The sequence below is a fragment of the Phyllostomus discolor genome, chromosome 7 (assembly GCF_004126475.2).
Source record: "Phyllostomus discolor isolate MPI-MPIP mPhyDis1 chromosome 7, mPhyDis1.pri.v3, whole genome shotgun sequence".
NCBI classification, from domain to species: domain Eukaryota; kingdom Metazoa; phylum Chordata; class Mammalia; order Chiroptera; family Phyllostomidae; genus Phyllostomus; species Phyllostomus discolor.
Genome location: NC_040909.2, coordinates 93863870 through 93885046, shown reverse-complemented (window position 1 = coordinate 93885046; position 21177 = coordinate 93863870). Strand labels below are relative to the sequence as shown.

General features: G+C 41.2%; 1 protein-coding gene across 2 annotated transcripts in view; it reads right to left on the bottom strand.

Annotated features, from left to right (window-relative positions):
- The window catches only part of FAM110B (family with sequence similarity 110 member B), a 146208-nt gene extending 125849 nt beyond the window's left edge, over positions 1–20359 (bottom strand). For both annotated transcript variants that reach the window (XM_028533959.2, XM_036031131.1), the window contains exon 1: positions 19990–20359. The gene's annotated coding sequence lies outside the window, so the exon portion shown is untranslated. The remainder of the gene's footprint in view (positions 1–19989) is intronic.
- Between the last annotated feature and the right edge of the window lie 818 nt (positions 20360–21177).

Below are 21177 nucleotides of genomic sequence, written 5' to 3'. Positions count from 1 at the left end.
CATAAAATTTACCATTTAGCCATTTTTAAGTGTACAGTTCAGTGGCAGTAAGTACTTTGACACTATTGTCCAATCTCCACCACCAGCCACCTCCAGAACTCTTTTCATCTTGCAAAACTGAAATTCTGGACCCATTACACATTAACTCCCTGTTCTCCTCTCCTCTCAGCCCCTAGCAACCTCCATTCTACTTCCTGTCTCTATGAATTTGACTGCTCTAAGCTGTCATTTAAATGGATTATACAGTGTTTGTCCTTTTGTGACGGGCTCATTTTACTCCCCAGAATGCCCTCGGGGACCATCCACATTGTAGCGTGTGTCGACTGGGCATTTCTTACTCCTCATGCCACAGGAAAGCCTTAGTGTTCAAATGAAATGTAGAGCCAGGGGCATCTTCCCGGTGAGGCTTGCTACATATAAATCTGTGTTTGTGAAAGCAGGATCCAAAAGGACCAGCATCAGCAGCACCAGAGAGCCTTGCTCTGGTTTCCTTTCTGCTAAGGCAAGTCTGAAACCTTCAATGCTGGCCCCCAGCAAGTAAGCAAGTGGGGTCTGCGAGCCACGCCACCTGGCATGTCTGCAAGATAAGAGAGGGTAAGGTTTCACTGAGAACAGAACTTTTCATTAATGTCTGCTCTATGCTATCTTTAGGGCTTTGGGGAAATTAATATCAATATAAATGACTGGCCAGGAATGATTTACAGTATGAGTAAACATCAAATTAATAGCTGCATTACATTTAAGGCAATTTTGCTATCTTAATGGTGATACGGACTTGCCTTATGAAAACTACAACTTACTCCATAAAATACAGCCTTTATTATGTAATTTTTTGCAACAATTTTTGACCGCTTAGCTGTTTTATGTGAGCCATACATCCCCAGCTAAATTATATGTTTAAAAACAGTCTTTGAATTCTTTTACATCCATCTCAAATTGATGTCCACAAAAAAGTAGGTATTGGATAAAATATTGCTTGTTAGTCTAACATATTAAAAATAAATTGATTAATCATCAAAAATTGGTTAAACAAGGCAGTATTTATAGCTTAGTGGTTATAGATGTATATTTTGCAGTCAAATATGTTATCCCAAATTTGAATCTCAGTTCTACTCAGGGTTTAACACTATTGGCGTAGAACCTGAAACAGAGTAAATAAGCAATGCTTGTCAACTGTTAGTAGTAATAATGCTATTGCAGTAGACTGAATGTTTGTGTTGCCCCTCAGATTATTCTAATATGTGAAAACTCTAACCTCTGATGTGATGGTATTTGCAGTTGCTGGATATATGGAGTTGGGTAGAGTCTCAGAAGTTATTCCCTGACCAAGAATTCGACCTATGACCAAACAGTTCAAAAACCACCAGGAAAGGGCCCAGGCATGATGAACTGAGCTCCTCCCACCCACCCACAGCCAGCATCAACTTACCTGCCACTTGGCTGCATCACCTCCATCCAATGCAGCCCCCCAGCCCCCATCGAACCTCCAGGTGATTGCAGCCCCAGCCACACTGACACTGTGGCTCCTGAGACTCCTGGCATTCTCACAGAAACGTGAATGATGGGAAAGCTTTATTGTTTGAGCCACTAAGTTTGAGGGTTGTTTGCTATGCAAAGAGAGATAATACAGATTGTACTTTAGCTTCCACTTTTCCTTCTGCTCAGTATAGTCATTTATCTAAAAGTACTTATTCTGCAGATTTAAAAAATCATCAAAGAGGCATAGAGTATACATGTTCTAATTCCTTCTGGCCACACCAAAAAGACATCAGGATTATCATATATTAAAACCATTTTGAAAGATACCCTAGTTTCTATGGTGTGAGGTATTCAGAGTAAATGGGTCAACTATATAATTAAACCATAAAAACAGAATAAATTAAATGATGTAATAAGAAATAGTTAAATATTCCATTAGTTAAATTTGTTTCCAAATAGGACTTCATTATAGAATACACATTTCACTAAGTTTCACTTTACATACTTATAACTTTTAAAAAAACATGTTTCAATTCATGGAGAGCATCTTTTAAAAAAATTAAATTTATTGGGGTAACAGTGGTTAATAATATTTTATAAGTTGTAGGTATATGATTCTGTAATATATTATTCGTATATTGCATTGTATGCTCACCAGAGGGCATTTTTGCTTAAGAACCTAAGACTAAATTTAGAAATTATCTTCACTGTATTGCCCCAGGTTTAATCAATTAATAATATGTATATTTTTGTTGAAATAAAAGTAGTCCAAGAATGTAAATTGTATGTACTCGAACAAAAAATAGTCAAGCTATCTGAAAATTAAAAAGGAACATCAACTCATAAAATTAAAAAAAATAAAATTCCCAAGAAAAGAATATTATTCTGTAAAAACATTATTTTAAATCAAAGAAAATAAGTATATTTTCATGGCCCAAATTATTGATTTAACAAAGATATAATCAAATACACTTAATTTTTTATTAAAGCTATAAGTATGCTCCATAACAGATTCCATTAAAATATTTTATTTTAAAATAAGATATAGAGATCATATAGTTTGGCTTCCAAGTGGCAAAAATGTTTAATTAAGTGGTACCTCAAAAAATCAGAACTGAACTAATATTTTACACATGAAAATCCACACAGACTAAAGACATGCCAAATGGTTAGGGAACAATAGCATACATGTGGCTTATTAAGCAGAAGTGTTATATTAAACATTATGTACTCACTTATGATTCATGATGAAAAAGTTAAAGCCTGTGACACCACAGGTCGTCTTCCCTGGGAGAAACTTTATAACCCCTTCTGGCTTTACAGCATTTTCCCTACCAGACATCCACCCTCCCTCTCACCCAGGATCCTGCCAAGTTTACTGTGTCTGGTAACTCTCAAATTTAGTACCATGCACCTCGAAAATGAAGGCTTCACCCAGATGAGCAGTATAACCTCGCCAGGGAGCAAGTTCAACTGCAACCCCCCACAACAGGCCATGGGTGTGTTAACAGCCCTTCAGGTGACTCCGGTGTGCTCCTTGGGAACCACTGACCCAGGTCAGGGCTCCTGAAGCCACCTGTGCATCACTGGCACCTCCAGATACTCTCAGCAGTTCTCCAATTCACATTTGAGGGAGGGCGGCCCAGGAAGCTCCAGAATCTCAGGTGTTCTTACTGGGTTGGTTGTGCCCATGAAGTGGTGATCCTGAAGGGCCTTGCAGGAGGAACTGATCACCATCCCTGCACGTTGTCCCTAATAGTGCCCGTTTTGCTTGGGCCTGTGCCAAGCCAGAGAGAATGGAAGGCAGAAGCACAACTCTTCACGCATAGATGCCAGGATCTTAATGTCCAAACAATCCCATTCCTAGGAAGCCCATGTTCCCGTCACATTCCCAGCAGAGAAACAAACGTTTCAAAACTAAAGGCCAGCTACTCCACTCCTCCCCCACTGTACTTACAAGTGTTTATCAGTTTATTTCCATGTTAAAAAGGAGTGACCTTATTTTCCAACACTGTGCCAGAGAGGGTGCCCTGAGTAGACTCCATTAAGTCTGCTGTGGGGCAGACTCAGAGCTTCTAAAGCATGATGAAACAAACCCAAAACAAGAAAAAGGTGGTACTGGACATGGCAAGAGCAATGGTAGTTATGGGCTGGCCTCAGTACACAGGACACAGAGTCAACTGTCCAGGCCCCCCACGACCTGCCTCCCCACCCCCACAATAGAGTCCATCCTCGTCTGGGTCACCTCTGACCTTCATGAAGCAGAACCCTGCTTTCCCTCGTGGGTCTTTGCTCAGCAATCTGTAGACCACCCCACAAAGGCCTTTCCAATATGGTCAACTTCTATTTCCTGAGCCCAGGTGTGGCCAGAGGGAAGCAGCTGCCTCGGAGGGGACAGCACCACCCTCCCCACCTCCCATGTGTTTCTAGCATGGATCTGAGACCCACTACTGGGCACATCACACACCCTTGCCCTTCATAATTTTATGCTGACCTTAGCACTTCTTGCTTTTATATTCCATCTTTGATGCATTTAGATAAATATTCTGTAACACTAGGTATTTGCCTTCTCTTGCAGTGCTGAGAGAAATCTTTGTTGGTAATACCCAGCTAGTGCCAGTTCCAGAGAGAGCACATCATCTAATTCCAGACACAGCCTTCAGGAGGGGAGCTCCTCCAGGAAAACCTATCCTGGGATTACCAACAACCACTCGCAGGCCTGGGTAGAGTGAAACTTGGGACATCTGGGAACAGCCCAGCCACGAGGGCACCAGCCAGGGAGGCAAAAGTGGCAATGCCACTGCACTCTGCCACAACCTCAAGACAGGGAAGCCCCGGTTGAGTGGGGCAGTGCGATCCATTCAGCGCACAGCCAAAGCTCGGGCTGTGTGCAGCCCGAGTACAATGAGTGTGTGATCTTCTACTCCCTGAATGGCTTAAAGACCCCACCTCACCTGTTGGCACCAATGTCGTCATTAGTAAAGCAGGACCACAGTAATATCAACCCTGCAGGGTTTTTCTGAGAAAGACATGGAATGACCCTACAAGACCTCCAGCAGCCTCACACAGTCACGGGAGCTGAAGGACTGCTTGTCTCACACACACTCGACCAACCAAACTCCCAGAGTGCCCTGGTGGTGACCTAGAAACACAGCCAACCCCTCTTTGAGATTGTCTACACAAGAAATAAACTGTTTATTTATTTTTTCCACAGGACTCGTTAAACTTGCAATTTTTAATGGAAAACATGGCTTCTAAATATTCTTTCATCTACATCAAATCATAAGTAAAATTAAAAAGTTGCTCACCATTGATTTAATATTTAACATTTCATGTGAAAATGTCAACAAGGTCAAATATGTAACTCTTACCTGCCCAGAGTAAAGAGTTTAAACAACCAGCTTACAGGCTGAAAATGACATTAAAAAGCCTCTAGTTTAACGTTACATTCTGCCTTCTTTCACAAAAAGATGTGAGACACCTACCAAAAAAACAAAATAAAATCAGAGGAAAACAGAAAATAAAATTTCTGGATGTAGAGGAAATTTAAGCATAAAAAGAGAAGTTATGATACAAAAGAAACTAGTCACAATTTCCTACTAAGTTACAGTAGCTGAGCTTCAATTTTACCTACTATTTACTGTTTATTTTTCAAATAATCAAATTAATTGCCTTGCATGTTTCTGGCCAACTTTTTAAAATGTGCAATGTGTAGATCACACCAGGAAATAACAATGCAAGAGTTACAACATCTCCACCAAAACACAGGAAGAAATGTCGTGGAGCCACCTCTGGAATGCCCTTCAACCAAAGTGGAGCACAGGATGGCTGAGAGGGGCTCAGTCAGGGTGGGGAGAGGTTCTTGGAGGGTCTCCCATACCACTGTGCCCACTGGATGTTGCCTACAGCCACTCACTATATACTCAGAAGACCCAAGTTGAAGGAACCAAAGAAGTCAATGGGCAACATAAACTCTTGAAAAAGACCTTCTATAACAACAAGCCTCTTAGATTGTTAAGAGCTCAGTCCATAACTTCGAACTCAGGTTCAAAAAGCCTGATCACAGTACATAATTACCTGCTTCTGGATGAATGCAGCCAGATAGGTACCTAGTGGGCAAAGGCAGGCAGATTTAAGTAACAGTATGAAGGCCACTCTATTATATGAATCCAGTAAATCTCCGAAAGTACAGTCAGGATGTTTTGACCTGGACATTTCTGAAAGCAATTCAAGATATCACCAAACTTTCTACTAGACCTGCAGAAAAATCTCACATATTCATATGTGGAATCTAAAAACATCAAGTTCACATAAGCAGAGAGTAAAATGGTGGTTGCCGTGAGCTGGAAGGTGGCAGAAATGGAGAGATATCAGTCTAAGGGTACAAACTTTTAGTTATAAACTGAGTAAGTTCTAGAAACCTAATGCTTGGAATAGAGACAATAGTTCATAATACCTTATTGTTTACAAACAATTTGCTGAGAGTACATCTTAAGTGTTTTCACCACAGTAAATAAATAAATACATACATACATAAAGTAACTACGTGAGGTGACAGATGTGTTCATTAGCTTAACCATGGTCATCATTTCCCAAGTGTATATGCATACCGAAACATCACATCATACACCCTGAATATGTATAATTTTTATTTGTTAACTATACCTCAATGAAGCTGGGGAAAAAATAAAACCAAGATTTAAGGATTTTCTAAATCTCACAAGTTAATTTGCTATATACTAAGCCGTTGGGTATGAACCATTAAAGGTAATGATTTCAGTTTTAGACCAATTAATTCTAAGCCATTCTATGTGGCAAGAGTTAGCTATCAGGACCAAGACAGATCTTCTGAACAAAGCAGCAGAGGTGGGCGATATCCCCCACATTGCCTAGCACCCTCCTCATACATGCCTCTGTCGGTGTGCTACCACAAAGTCTCCCATTTTATTCAAGTTGTGTTCTTTCCAACTAGTCAAAATTTTAAGATCAGAGATAATATATTAATAGTACTATTACTTCCTATTCTCAGTAACTAGCATAGTGCCTGGACACATGTGCACTCAATAAATGTGGTCAATGAATGTCTCCAGACCATTCAGCAGAACGTGGTGGTATGGCACAACCTTCATTTAGACCACTAAATCTTGAACAAACTTGACCTCATCACAATGATTTAGCTTCACTGACATGAAACAAGCTCTATGTCTATGGGAAGCTGAGAGCATCCCCCAGCCTGTTTCTGACACAACAATCAATGCAAGATATTCTGAGAACGGAGTTCAACCTGACCCAGATACAGACCAAGCTACATCATCAACCACAACTCTCTATTCTCTAAATCGTCTACAAGCTTTATCAGAGGAGATGCTCCAAATGTATTACAGAAATCCAAATAGAAATCTAGAGGACTATTCCGATCTTCTAGCCTAGTAACTTCATATAAAAAATGAACTATGCATAATTTGTTCTTAGTGAAACTATTCTTGCTTTTAGTTACTACTTCTTCCTTTTCTACAAGTACACAACCATCTGCTTACTACTATGATTTAGAATGCTGCCAAAGATGTGGAGTAATATCAATGAATTGTAGAGAGTCTAGAATATCTCCCCAAGGAAATATAATGCAACTCAAAACCAGGAACCATATACATTATCTTAAATTTTCTTGGAGCTGTATTAAAAATTTAAAAGAATTTGGTTAAATTAATTTCGATAATATATTTTATTCAGCCCCCAAAATCCAAAACATTATTTCAACATGTAACACAAAAAATTATTAATGAGTTACTTTATATCCTTTTTCAAAGCTAAATCTTCAAAGTCAGGTGTATATGTACTAACAGGACATCTCGATGTGGGTCAGCTAGGAATGCAGTGCTCGGTAACCACATATGGCCAATGCCACCATACTGAACAGCACAGGCCTAGGATCTTTTGGTGCCTTCTGCAAAATCAGGGTATTTATCTTAATTCTGATACCTCTTGCCTTTGACACAAACTTCCAGGATATTATCAATTGTGGTACCTTGATTCCATCTGCAAATTCCCTCAGCACCTGAGAGATCATTCACCTCGATCTCAAGGTACAAACTACTCTCAGAGTAGCAGAGTGGTTTCAGATGAAGCTGTTGCTATGAATATGATTTACTCCCCTCTATCAAGTCTTACAGAAATGATAAGGCAGAGATATACTTTTATGACTTTACATTTAAGTTACTCGAGCATCATGAAAGATGTGATTGCTTCTTCTGTTCTTTTTATTCAGACCATAGGAGGAAAATAATTAGAGAGGAGACATAATAGAGGCCTTTTAGAATAACCAAGAGTGCATGAAGCACAGAAGAGATTAATGAGCACTTCTGGCAGAAGCAGCAGCATGTGCAAAGGCAGGGATACATCCAGGAAAGGGGTCAGAGGGGCATGGAGGCCAAGTAAGGGGAGACACAGAAAAGCGTGCTAACTAGACTTTGTACTAGACACACACACGGTCAGGGCTTGGAGCAGCTGAGCAATGGGATGGGACGATATCAGCTAATTCTGGAGGCAGAACAGTAGAGACAGGAAAGGGAAGAAGGCTGAGGCAGGAGATCAGACAGAAAGGAAAAGATGACAAAAATCCTACACTAAGGTGGCAGGTGTACCAGGAATACAAAGCACGGCCAGGCAGGAAAGACATTTCAGGGTTAGACAGTGGGGGAAAACCAGGATGTGAGGATACCAAAGGGAATTAGGGGCCTAAGTACAATATTACTGTGCGGTGCAAGTGAGCTGCTGAGCATCCGTTGGTAAGAGCACTGGCCAATGAATATGGGCTTGTCTTTGGCTGTCAGTCAGGAGGCTTCTCCAGCTCACAGGGAGTGTGTCTGGTGTCAGTTTCACCTCGGAGGCAGGGAGAAGAATTCACCCTCCCCATTCCCAAGTGCAAACTTCTCTTGATTTCTATACTGTCACTTCATTGACCACAAGTATCAACTAACCTCTTAAAAATCTATGAACACAGACTGATATTGTTACTATGTTTGCTATTTTAAGTTTGAGGAATTTACCTTTTTTTGGTAGAAGGAAGTTTCTTATAGTTCCGCTACCTTACATACCAAAAGGCAAGAAAAAAATACCTTCTAACATAATATTCCTTTTGTATTACTTTTTGTTTAAAGGGGGGTAGAAGGGCCAAAAAAGTGACAGTAAAAAAAGACAAGTCTTATTTTCACCCTATAATAAAAAGATAAATCTTTGTTCTATTGACACTGCATCTCCCAAGTCACGTAGGCAACAGGTGACACACGTGACACCAATACACAGGACACTCTAACAATTTCAACTAGGGCAACAGCACATTTCTGAGGATGGACAAGGTCAGAAGCACCATGGAGGGCACTTCAGTTCTCTTACACCAGGCAGTAACTTGGGGTTAGGGCTAGGGAAGTGAAGCTCTAAGTAAGAGATGGCTGAAGATAAAGGTGAAATTCTGAGAGGTGTCCTGTAGGTCTTAAAGCCCCAGAGTTTCAGCATGAGTGAAGACTCAACTTCCCCCCAACCAGGTGGCAGCATGGTCCTTAGCACACAGCAGGTACTAGAGCATGTATTGACTGAGAAATGACAGCATTGCCAATGACTAGGGTCACCACTATTACTGTATCAGCTGACCAAAATCTGAGCACTGGTTTCGGAGAACAATTCAATCACACTTCCTAAGGGTGCAACAGGTTAGGCAAGAAGTTTTAGCTTTACATTCTCTGCCCTGGCCAGCTTCATCTTGTCATGTTTTTAGAGAAAATTCTCCCCTGGAGTTTAGTAAGACTTTTAAGTTCAGCCTATTGGAATATTCCAAGGCCACACTATATGGTCAGAAGCTACCCACCACTGTCAGGGTCACCTGGGCCTCATAGCAAGCTGCTACCTGTGGTCAATCTTAGTCTCAAACCAACTCTTGACCACACCAGAAACAAAAGAGGGGACTTAGGAAGGGCCAGAGAATTCTAAACAAGTAAATATAAATGTGAACTGGTGGAGAAATTAATAATTCTAAGTACATGCAACTAATTAGTTCTTGGCCTCTTGAAGCCAAATGTCTCAGAAAACAAAGATGAAATCATGTATAAACAAAAATATATCAACTATTTCAATTGGAAGATGAGGGCACCATCAGGCAAATACAAAGAGTATCAGTGAAATGCTAAGAACAGTGCCAGCAACACAGTAGGCACCATGTAAGAGTCTGACTCAATAAAATCATTATCACTAGTTTTATGATTGATTGCATATGCTAATGAAGGAAAAGTCAGAGGTGTGAATAATCTAAGTGTTTTTCAAAAATTATATAGCATTCAATTTCTTCCTATATTCACTATTATAGGCAATAAGTGGTATCTACCATCAAGTCTGATGTTGAAACCAGAAAATGTATGTTTTTAAGATTCAAACCATTTCCCTACCTGGTTGGAATGTGACGATTAAGTAAGAGTAAAAACTGTAAATTGGATATAATTATATGAAGTAACTACTGTCACTTTAAACTTGAACATAAATTGTACTGGAGAAACATCATAAAGTAGAGGCTTAACCCATCACAGTCATGGCCAAGAACACCATCTCCACGTGCACTATGCAAAGACCACACAGAGAAGGGAGGAGACAACGCTGTTTCCCTGGCAGAGAGTATTCTGTGGAGGAACAGAGACACCGTCTCCCCACCGATGAACACACCATCTCACTAAAGAGACAGTCACAAACTAAGCACGCATCATAAAATACAGCAGTCAGTTGACTCAATGAAGGCAGTGTTGAGCAGGAAGGTACAGGTGTAACGTTGCTAGCACTTCTTAGAAAGCCTTCGTGGCAGGGCAGGACTTAGAGAGACGGGCACTTGGTCGCACCATTCTAGGAACATCATTTAAACAGGCTTGGAAGAGTACTTTCACAAAATGTTTTCAAAACATTTTGAAATTAGCTTACCTAATTACTGAAACATTCTGGTTATACTATCATACAAGTATATGGTGGTTAATTTTATGCATAAATTTGACTGGGCCATAGGGGTGTGCAGATATTTGGTTAAACATTATTCTGGATGAGGAAGTTTCTGGATGAGATTAACATTCGAATTGGTTGACTAAATCAAAGCAGACTGCCCTCCCTAATGTGTGTGGGCCTCATCCAGTCTGCTGAGGGCCTCTGCATGTAATAAAATGGTGCATGAAGGAAGAATTCGATCTCTGCCTGGATAGGTCTTTTCCTGCCCTCAGACTGGAACTTACACCATCAGTTCTCCTGGGTCCCCAACTAGCACATAACAGACTGTGGGACTTCTCAGCCTCCGTAATTGCATAAGCCAATTCCTTAAAATAAATTTCTTTGATCTAGAGATAGGGATAGATAGAAACAATGAGGAGGATGGAGTGGGGAGAAGGGAGAGAGTTAGAGAGAGATGCTAAGATTGAGATCCAATTGATTCTATTTCTCTGGTATATGTGATTAATAAATACCATCTTGCTAAATAAAAAATCCCAATTAAAATGAAGACATTTAAGTATTTCTGACACAAAATGAATAAAGACATGTAATAATGTCTTGGATGCTGTATTAAAGGCCTTGTGATGTCGTCTCTTTATCACTAACTCGCACTGCCTAAACGCTTTTTGGGAAAGGTCCAAGGGATGGCAGAGCTTTTCAACAGGTGAACGGTTCACACTGAAATTACCTCTGGAAGAGGCATGTGCAATAGCAATGGGGAATTAACAACCAAAGCAGTTCAGTCCTGTGCTGGTGAATTCCAAAAGAAAAATGCCTGTAGGAGAAATCAGATAAGCGAATCAGGCCACAGGAGCTGGAACAGTCTGCCCTGGGTGAGGGCAGAGCGGCTTCTGACTGGGAAACACTGGCACTGAGAAGCCCATACTGAACACTGGCCTTCCCACACATACACTCCCACTCACACACACACACACACACACACACACACTTGCATACAGAAACACACATACTCACATACACAAACTCCCATACATGCACACACTCATATGTACAAGTATATATTCAAACATACTTGCACACACAAACTCACGTATATGCTTATACACACACACTTAAAACACATATTCATATCCACCACATTCACACACACACAAACTAATTATATATGATATATGTGGGACTCCCATCACTGCTAAGGAAAATTCACTTAAAACCAATTTCCAAATAATATAGACCAGTGACTTTCAACCAGTGTGTCACAGCACACCAGTGTGCCATAAGGATTATGGCACACTTGCCCCCCAACAATCACCACCCTGTGGTCCATGTCCATGAGTCCTTTCCTTTTATGCTCCATCCCTCCACCCCCTGACCACCCACTAGAGCTGTCAGCCAGCTCTCTATCTGAGTCTGTCTCTATTTTGCTTGTTAGTTCAGTTTGTTCATTAGATTTTTAAAACATATAATACCTGACTAATAATACCTGACTATTTAGTCAGGGGCATTGACCTCTTTTTCCTTAGATTGCCAAATAAAAAAATGACAACAGTGAACACAACAATAGCCGTCTGATGTGAATGCCTGCTGTGGAACCATAAAAATATAGGTCATATAACAGAGTTGCATCTTATTGGTCACATTGCATAATAAGGCTGCGTCTGATTGGTTAATTCTTGGTACCAGAAATATCCTTATATACACATATAGGTAACTAATTTTTTAAAAAGTCATTTTGGAACAAAAGGGATAGGTAATTACTATTATTATTTTTTGTAAATCAATCAAAATTACACCTATGCTTTTGTCAGATCAGCAAAACATGTATTTTTTGGTGTGCCATAGAATTTTAGAACTTAAGTTTATGTGTGCCATGAGACAAAAAAGGTTGAAAACTGCTTATGAAGATAGGCCACAAATTTCTGGCACTACTTATAATAATATTTCAACTCCCCACAAAATATACATTTATATGACAGTAGTATTCTCTCCCCCTACAAGAACTATAAATACAAATTCACTAACAAGAATTAGAAAAAATACAATTTTCATTAAATTAATGAACTAAGTTACTGAACAGCCAGTCTATCCCTTCAAAGATGGTGATCACTCTGGCCAAAACATTATAAAAAAGTTCAGTCACATTATCCAATCCAAACTGCAGGATAGAACAAAGCCCACAGCAGCAATGAAAAGTTCCATGGCTAGTCACATTCAAAACCAACACAATGATATCTCTTCTTCCCTCATGGTCAGTACACAAGAACAAAATTTATTGGGAAGAAAAACATCTGATCCTTAAAAATCACAGCATTCCAATGAATGATCATTCAAGTGAGCGCAGGCCAGAATAGATCAAAAGAATTAAAAAAATCCCAATTCCCAGTCAAGCGTACAATGAGCCTCCCAATTCACCTGGTTCGACTATGGCGTCAAAACACAAATGTGCTATCAGAATCCATTGGTATTTCCCAGCACTGCTGAGCTCCCAGTTTCCAAACGTCTCTTTTTTCCCAAGGGTGGAAATGGTAGCTGGGGAAAGGAAGATGAGGAACAATTTACAGGTGTGTGTGAATAAACGTGTCCATACACTTATGATTGTGGAATATCACATAAGGATTTGAAAAATAAGTCTTTACATTTTACTCACTAACCTTCACCCAAAGACTATAGTCAACAAGCAAGCAAAGTGAAATATTGAAAGCTGGGGGAGAATCTATATTCTTATTTCTAAAATGGGAATGATTTCCTTTCGAAAAATAAAAATAGCATCAAAATCAATGCACCGACAAAAGTCACTATAACGAGATGTGGTATCATAAGTAACATAACTTAGAAACCAGATGAATAACCCGAAGTCCAGAGTGTTGAGTGGGCAGGTCCATCAGGCTTCCAGCTAAACCCCAATTTCAGTGCCGGCTTCTGCAGTGGCCAAAGCAGTCCGACAAGCATTGGCTACTTTCACAGTGGGCACAGTTCCCTACCATGGCTACTCTTGTGGCCTTCATAAGAATTAGGTGCCTGTAAGCTGGCATCTCAGGCATTGGGTAGGCCTCAGGTGACATTCAGCTTGAAGATGAAGCAAGCCACCCCATCTGAAATGCCGGGCCAAACAATAAGTATGTCCAACTACCTCAAGAAACCCATGTTTCTAAATATAAACTCTCCCAACCCTCTGATCGCCCTCCCCCACCACAGACTGCTCAGAACCTGTCCAATGGAGATATGGATCATCTCAGAGCACAGAAAACAAAGTGGAGAGGAGATCCCTGCTTGCTTTTGTGGTACCTTCAAAGTCCTCATGATCAGCAGTGTCACCCTCACCTCCCATTTAGTAAATAAGAATTAAGCCCTGAGATGTGGCCTGACACTGTTCTAGGCACTGAGGATACAGCAGTTTACATCCTAGAGTCCCTTTCAACTGGAGAAATGTACTTCCAACACATAGACAAATTACACAATTTCAGTTAGGAATGAGGGTTATGGACAAAATAAAATAGAATAAAGGAAAAGAGAATGGCTGAGGAAGCAGCTACATTAGCTTCAGTGGTCAGGGTATCACTGAAGAAGTGGCTTTCATCCTGTGACCAGTATGATGAGAATATACAAGACAGAGGGAGCAATATAGGAAATCCATGAGATGCATTTTGCAAGCATCATCTTACTTACCCCTCATAACAATCCTGTAAAGTAGGTACCGTGGTCATCCCCATTTTACAGATCAGAAAACCGAGGTTCCATAAGCCTCCGTAACTTTCTCAGCTTCACACAGAGCCAATCTTTGCACTGAGACAGACTCGCCTAGAAAACTCAGTAACCAACTTACCTCTTTGCTGGCCTACAACTAAGCATTAGGCCTAGAATCCCCATAGCTGTGAGCACACCTTCACCAACCCTGGTGTAACAGAGGGAAACAAAACCTTTGACCACCAAGTGAACTGCCATGCATTCCGAACAGGCACTCATGTCTCTGACTCATTAATGAGCTGTAACACTGTCAAACTGTCGCACAGCCATGCTGTTCTGCAGTTGTGCTGTATCACAACTGAGCTGTTTGGACTGAGTAAAGTTTCTTTCTTCACCACACCCCAAACTGGGGACTCCTGTTAGTGTTGAACTGGCACCAGTGACCATCAGTTGACATTTCTTTCTTAGTGGTATATATAATAATGATGTACTTTAAGATCAAGGCTGTGAGGGATTAGGACATATTCAGAATCCTGCAAACATCAGGTTCTCTCCATCTCCTTTGCTTTCTTTGCAGCCCAGCTGGCAATGGTCACCACAACAGCTTCCTAACCAGCTACCTAGTAATCCATTCTCGGCAAAGCAGACAGAGTGAGCTGCCAGTTCTGAAAATTAGAGCCTGGCCCTCTTTACATCATACCTTTCGGGGGCTCCTACTACATTAAAAATAAACAGAAACTCCTCCCATGGCTTCTAAGGTCCTGCTGACCTGAATTCCCTGCTGCTGTTTCCTGCACTTGGCCTCCTCACAAAGGAATGTTCTACCTGCCTCAGGGCCTTGACACAGGCTGCCCCGTTCTTTTCACTTAAGTTTTATCTTAAACATTCTCCATGAGGCCCTCACTAACCATGCAATCCAGATTGGAATGCCACCCTCATGCTTGACCACACTTATGGCTGCTTTAAACTAGCTTGCCATTTATTTATTTATTTTATTATCATTTTTTTCTCCCACTTTACACAGTAAATCCTCAATGAGGCAGGGACCTTGTCATTCCTGGATGCTGCTTATCCCTAGTACCTGGCACATAATGAATCCTCTATAAATATATTTAATATAATAGTCATAATAGAAGAAACTACTAAACATTCTTCCACATAAAGTTCCATTAAGTTCCGGCCAATGGGACCAAAAAAAAAAAAAAAGAAAAAATGCTGGCAAGAATGATTATTCTGAAGCCTATCTGTGATTCCTCCTAAAAACAAACTTCTAATGGGGGTGTGAGGGGAAAAAGTGCTTTGCATTACAACATAACTACTCAAAAATTTCCCATATGGTTCTGAATTATATTTTTAAGTGCTCTATCTGGAGCTGGACAATTTCAAAATGCAGTGATCTTGCTCTGACACACAAAACATACCACAGTATTCTTATAATTCTGGAAACCTGTCAGCCAAACGACATGTTGCTTCCTTTTGCTTAGGGTTCATTTTTGAACTTCTCCCTAAGTGTTTACAATTTGAAAATCCCAGCTTTAATACCAGTTTAAAATTGTTGAATCATCCACACATTCACTATTTTTATCACCAAACATACTGAAAAAAGGAAGGAGTTTGTTTCATCTACTCGAGTTTCCTAAAAACAAAACAATCCCCAAAACAAGGCTCGTGTTCTTGAATGCTGTGTGTATGTGAATCTTCTTATGAGACTCAAACTGTAAAATGTTAAAAATGTAAAAAAACACACACACAGTCCCTTCTCACAAGTAGGGAAAAAACCAAAAGCATCAAAATAGGAATATGCATGACTTAAGTTTTTTAATTTTATCACAAAAGATCAACCAGAAAAAAAACTCAGGTTTAAAAACAGGATGAAAATGTATTCCACAACAATGTTGAAGCCTTACTGATAACTCAGTCGTCATTATTCAATGTTTGGCTGATGACATCCAAGAACAATCAATTACTAAATTTCTTAATACTATTTTCTGAAATCTTCCATGCAAATTATCCATACCTTCTCCTATCAAAGTTCAGAATCAATGCTCCCTTTAGCTTCTTTGATAAACATTTTGGACATAGTTTGTGCTTTCTTCTGAACAATTCTCTAGTTTATTTATTTATTTATGTATTTATTTTTATTTCTATAATGTTTTGAACACCAAAAAGTTTGCCATTTAAAAATAATGAATTAGGCTCTGGATAAAGTATAAAATTTAAAAAAAACAACAAATATATAAAATGGGGTTTTGAGCCAATGTTTCATTAATCAAGATCTTCTCTGATGTATGTAAGTGATCAAAATGAATAAACGTCCTTTCACCCAAAGGAAAAAAGACATGGACATACAGGAGCAGTAGGATTTTTGTCAGATCACCTGAGCAACAAGGTCAAAACAGACCCAACGTTATCACTTCATAATCTAAGCCATTTGCACTGGCCTTTATACATGGTTCAAAGAACTTAACCCACCATCCTTTTCCTCAACACTCCTAAAATAAGCAATCTTTAACACAGTGTTGGGAAATCTTATGGTTTCCTCTGAAAGCAAAAAACAGCTCCATTTCTCCTGTTTTGGACTCTTTTAAGACCAAATGCTACCCAGGAATTTCAAAGCTTGTCATTGAATTATGAGGAAGAGATTTGTTGGTATCAAACCCAGAAAGAATATAGTGAATGCTTCCTGGATGCACAAACCATAGATTATTCCACATAGCACGGTGGAGAGAGCCACAGGTGCCAGAGGAGCACACACACCTGGTGAAACCTGCAGCTTTGCTACTTACTAGCTGCATGATTCCGCCAAGTCGCTTCACCTCAGCTGCAGAAAGGAGACAACAGCAACCATTCTGTGTTAGAGGAGTAGAAAGAATATTGTGTCAACTGCCCAGGGCTAGGCCAGTCCCAGTGCTGCTTCAGAGATAACTCTGATTGTAATCCGGAAAACCCTTGTTCTGAGTGTATTTACTTTCTACCCTCAGTGCTGAACTAAATAGAATGAATATACTTTGCTTGGATGAGTCATTGCTTTACAGAGGTTCGACCTGAATATCAATCCTCATTGCATCATACGGGGAGTCAGAAAAGTGATAAAAATCAGAATAAATGATTTAATTTAGTCATGATGCCAGTAGGTTTCTTATCACTTGTTTCTCCCACTTAAGAGTAGTGGGGAAAAAAAAAGAAAGACAAAGTCTAGGTTAGCTGGGGATCCTTTTAGGCTCAGAATGATTACTCTTACTCTGTTGTAGGGAAATAAGAATAAGGGCACAGTTGACTAAATAGTTTCAGAAGCAATGTTTTGCCTTAACACCTGGAATACTATGGTTTTCAGAGGGAAAAATTTGGCCAAGTAAATAGTATTAACAAGTTGAAAACACAAAAAAACAAACTTTTTAAAAGTTTATTCCTAAAAAGAGTGTTAGATGTTGTCTTTGGGATGAGAGTATATTTGGGGAGAGGGCAAGTGATTGGGTTGCTAAACTCATCCCTCCAATTCTCCAGCACGCAGTGCCTCTGCCACCAGCACTACCCACAGCACCACCTACTGCCGCCCAGGGCCTACAGCAGCTTCGCTTCTGCAGGGACCCAAGAGTTAACACCATGCCTTTGCTTAGCTAACTAAACTGTTTAGGAATAAAAAAGATGTCACTTCACAGTTAAATAGAGAGGGAAAAAAATCTCAAAATGAAAGCACACTGCTGACAATCTTTTAAAATATCTAGGCAACAAACATAATCTTTTGGTTCCTGACTCATGGCAAGTAGGTAGTTTTAATTTTTCTTTTCTTAGCTAGTTAGGCTATAAATAGTGCTCTGAAGATTTTAAAGCACGAATAAGAATTACATGCTCTGGTTGATGAATATACAGTGTACATGTTTACCTTTTATTACCTTTTAACACCATGGGAATTACCTAACTGCTGAGTCAACAGGGCTCTTTAAACTAAGAATTGGAAGTATTATTCTGAACCTAGAGAAGAGGGTTGGGGGAGGTCAGTAGTCCAAGTTTCTCCTAAAGTCTAGGCTTTTCCTTACAAAATTAGGCCCCTAAGGGTAATTAGTCTCCTTGAAGGACTCAGTTCAGGGCTGTGGTCTGACCCTTGCAGATCTACTGCACAAGATTTGCTAAATCAACTCACCTTGCATAACAATACACAAAACAGCTTGTCAGTCATAAGCAAAACAACAACTCAACCTCAGTTCTTGTCTAAAATTAAACCACAGGCTTAAAATAGACCACAATGTAAAAAGATCTGGAATTTCAAACACAAAAACAAAAACATCCATTTTCCAAACAGACAAAAACACATGAATTGATGATGAAAATTTAAAAATTAAAAATAAAACTAGCTAACACTTACACAGTACGGTGTTCCGGGCACTAGTCTAAACCCTTTACAGAATATCAGGTTGACAAAGCATCATCACTTCCCTGTTCAAATAGCGACTTTACTATTGTATGACCTATAATGACACCATAGGTTAAATACCATAGGGTAAATCAATGGGACATTTCCTACTGGCAAAGAATGTTGGCTGACTCACCCTTATGTTAAAATAACCATGCTTAGTAAATAGTTCATCTGAAAATCAGGTGTTGTGGGATCACAAATGAAGTACAAGTGAATGCAGGTATTTCTTTTGGAATGACTCTGAGTGTAAATTGAGGGGGGTGTGCTAAATAAAAATCTTCCATGTTAAGAAGGGAACTGAAAAAAAAAAGGAAGCCATGCTAATTTATACTGCAAAGATGCTTATTCTACTATCATATTCCCCTTCTCAGAAACAGTGTTTGTAGTGCTTACAATGCCAGCCATGTAATGTTGTCACAGATGTGTGCCAGAGTTTGCACAGGACATGGCCGGGAGGAAAAGCCCAGAGTCAGCCTCATCTTAGGCAGAAAAGAAAGCCTGCTCATTTTGGTGTCACCCAGCCTGAGTAATACCTGGAAAGGGTTAAAGAGCTGGGCACCAGGTGTTTTCTTTCCACTTTCCAGAGTAATTTAAGCATGCAGCAAAGTTCTCTCCGCCTCCCTCCCTCCCCACAAGCCCACAGAGAGGGAGAACTGTCACTGCCACTCACACTATGTGGTTCCTGTTCTAACGACAATCCGAGGGCACTCGGCTGGGCATCGGGCAGCAGGGCTTCCTTACAGCCTGCACACGCTTTGTTGCCAAGTTATGAGCTCCTCTGGGTGATGGGGGCACACGCGAGCCAAGGATAATTAAATTCTAGTTCAAATCTGTATGCTTTCAAAGAAAGTAGAGACAATTGATACCAAGGCTGGAGATGGTGGGCATAACCAAAAACAAACTTTCAGAGCCTTTGAATCTACATTATTCCAAGGACTCCCAGCCAGCCATCAGGAAACACTAACACCCCCAAAGTACTTAGCACCCGAGGTTAGAGACCTTCCCAGGAGACTTGGCTGCGCAGAGTCCCAGTCGCTGGCCAACCCCACACGACCGGCAGTAACCAGCAGGCTCGTTTTCATTTTTGGAGCCCACCGTTCCTGCGCCTCAAGCCCGACCCCCACTCTCCAGCTAGTCCCCGCACTGTTCCCGGGCCCCTGCCCAGTCTAGATCAGGGGACAGGAGACGTGAAGCCTCGCATGCAGGGGGCTCAGGGAGCGCAGGGAGGGCAGCGGCACCGCGCCTACCCTCACAGCCCAGAAAGCCTTCCCGTGTCCATCTGGGCCAACGCGGCCCTGAGGCTGGGTTGGACGGAGACCCAGGCTGGGTAGTGTGCTGCAGGGGCGGACCCGGCTACTCTCCAGCTGCGTGCGGCTTCGGCATTGTCCGCAGTCGGGGGCGCTGCGCTGTCCCCCACCCAGCTACCGGCCCAGCCTTACCTCTGTTACTCTCCCCGGTCCCGGGCAGTGTAGGCTGAGCCTAGCACCAGGTTCCCGGGGATGGCGGGGAGGGAGTCGGGCAGGGAGAGACGGGATCTGGGCTGCCGGTGCCTCTGGAGGGCCGAGAGCGAGCTGCAGGAGACGCAGGGGCTGCCTAGTCCTCGTCACCGCCTCAGCGGGGCCACGAGCAGAGAGTGGACCCGCAGGACCAGCGACCAGCGGGCCCAGGACGCAAGGCCGTGGAGAGCCCTGGCTAGCAGGCGGCCTGCGAGGGTTCAGTCTGCACCGAATGGGAGGACTCAGGCAGGATTCCCCAGAGAGCGAGGGAGGGAACTTGAAGCGAGTTGCTGTGGCCCAAAGTGTATGTCCCCGGCAGAGTGCACGCCCCTGGAGCGCCCCGCCCCGCCTCCATCCCGCCCCTAGCTCCTCCCACTTCCCATTTCCCCTCCCCCCGCCTGTACACCCACTTCTAGCCGGGCCCCCTTCCTCATCTACATCCCTTCCCCTCACTCCCACCCCAAAATCCCTCCATTACATTTCCACCTCCAAATCCCTCCCCCATACCCATCTAGCTCACTTTCAAACCCCCTCCAGTATCCTCACCCTCACTCCTGGCCAGTGAAAAATCTCAACCGGATTTCAGCTGTCAGGAGGCCTGAGATTAGAACACATGGCGCCAAGACCCAAAACCTGTTTTGTGACTGTAATAACCCCACCAGGTTGTCAAGCCACCCAGATGATCTTCGGCGCCTGACAACATTTTCTGCTGATTTTCATATGCTTAAATTGGCCGTCTTAATATTTGTAGATTTAATTTCTGAAGACATTTTTAAACTCTGGTAAAGAATATAGAAAAAAGTCTCAGACAGGATGGATATGCTGCCCCTAGAGTATAAACTAGCCGATGTTTCAAAATTAATGTTTTAGATAGAGTGCGTCATTATCCATCTCATAATGTATGGTTTGCTAATACTTTTCCTTTAGAATTGCATAATGAGTTGGTTGGTTTTTAGATGGTTTTGTTATTTTAGAATGAGTAAATACATTCTAGTATAGTTTTTTTTTAATTGGGAACTCTAAAAGATGAAATCCATTTTTGTCAAAATTGTTGAGTGAGAGGAACTCACAGCACAATTGCTTCTCTAAAATATTTAGCAAAGATTTCTTTTATACCTTTAGTACATTCAA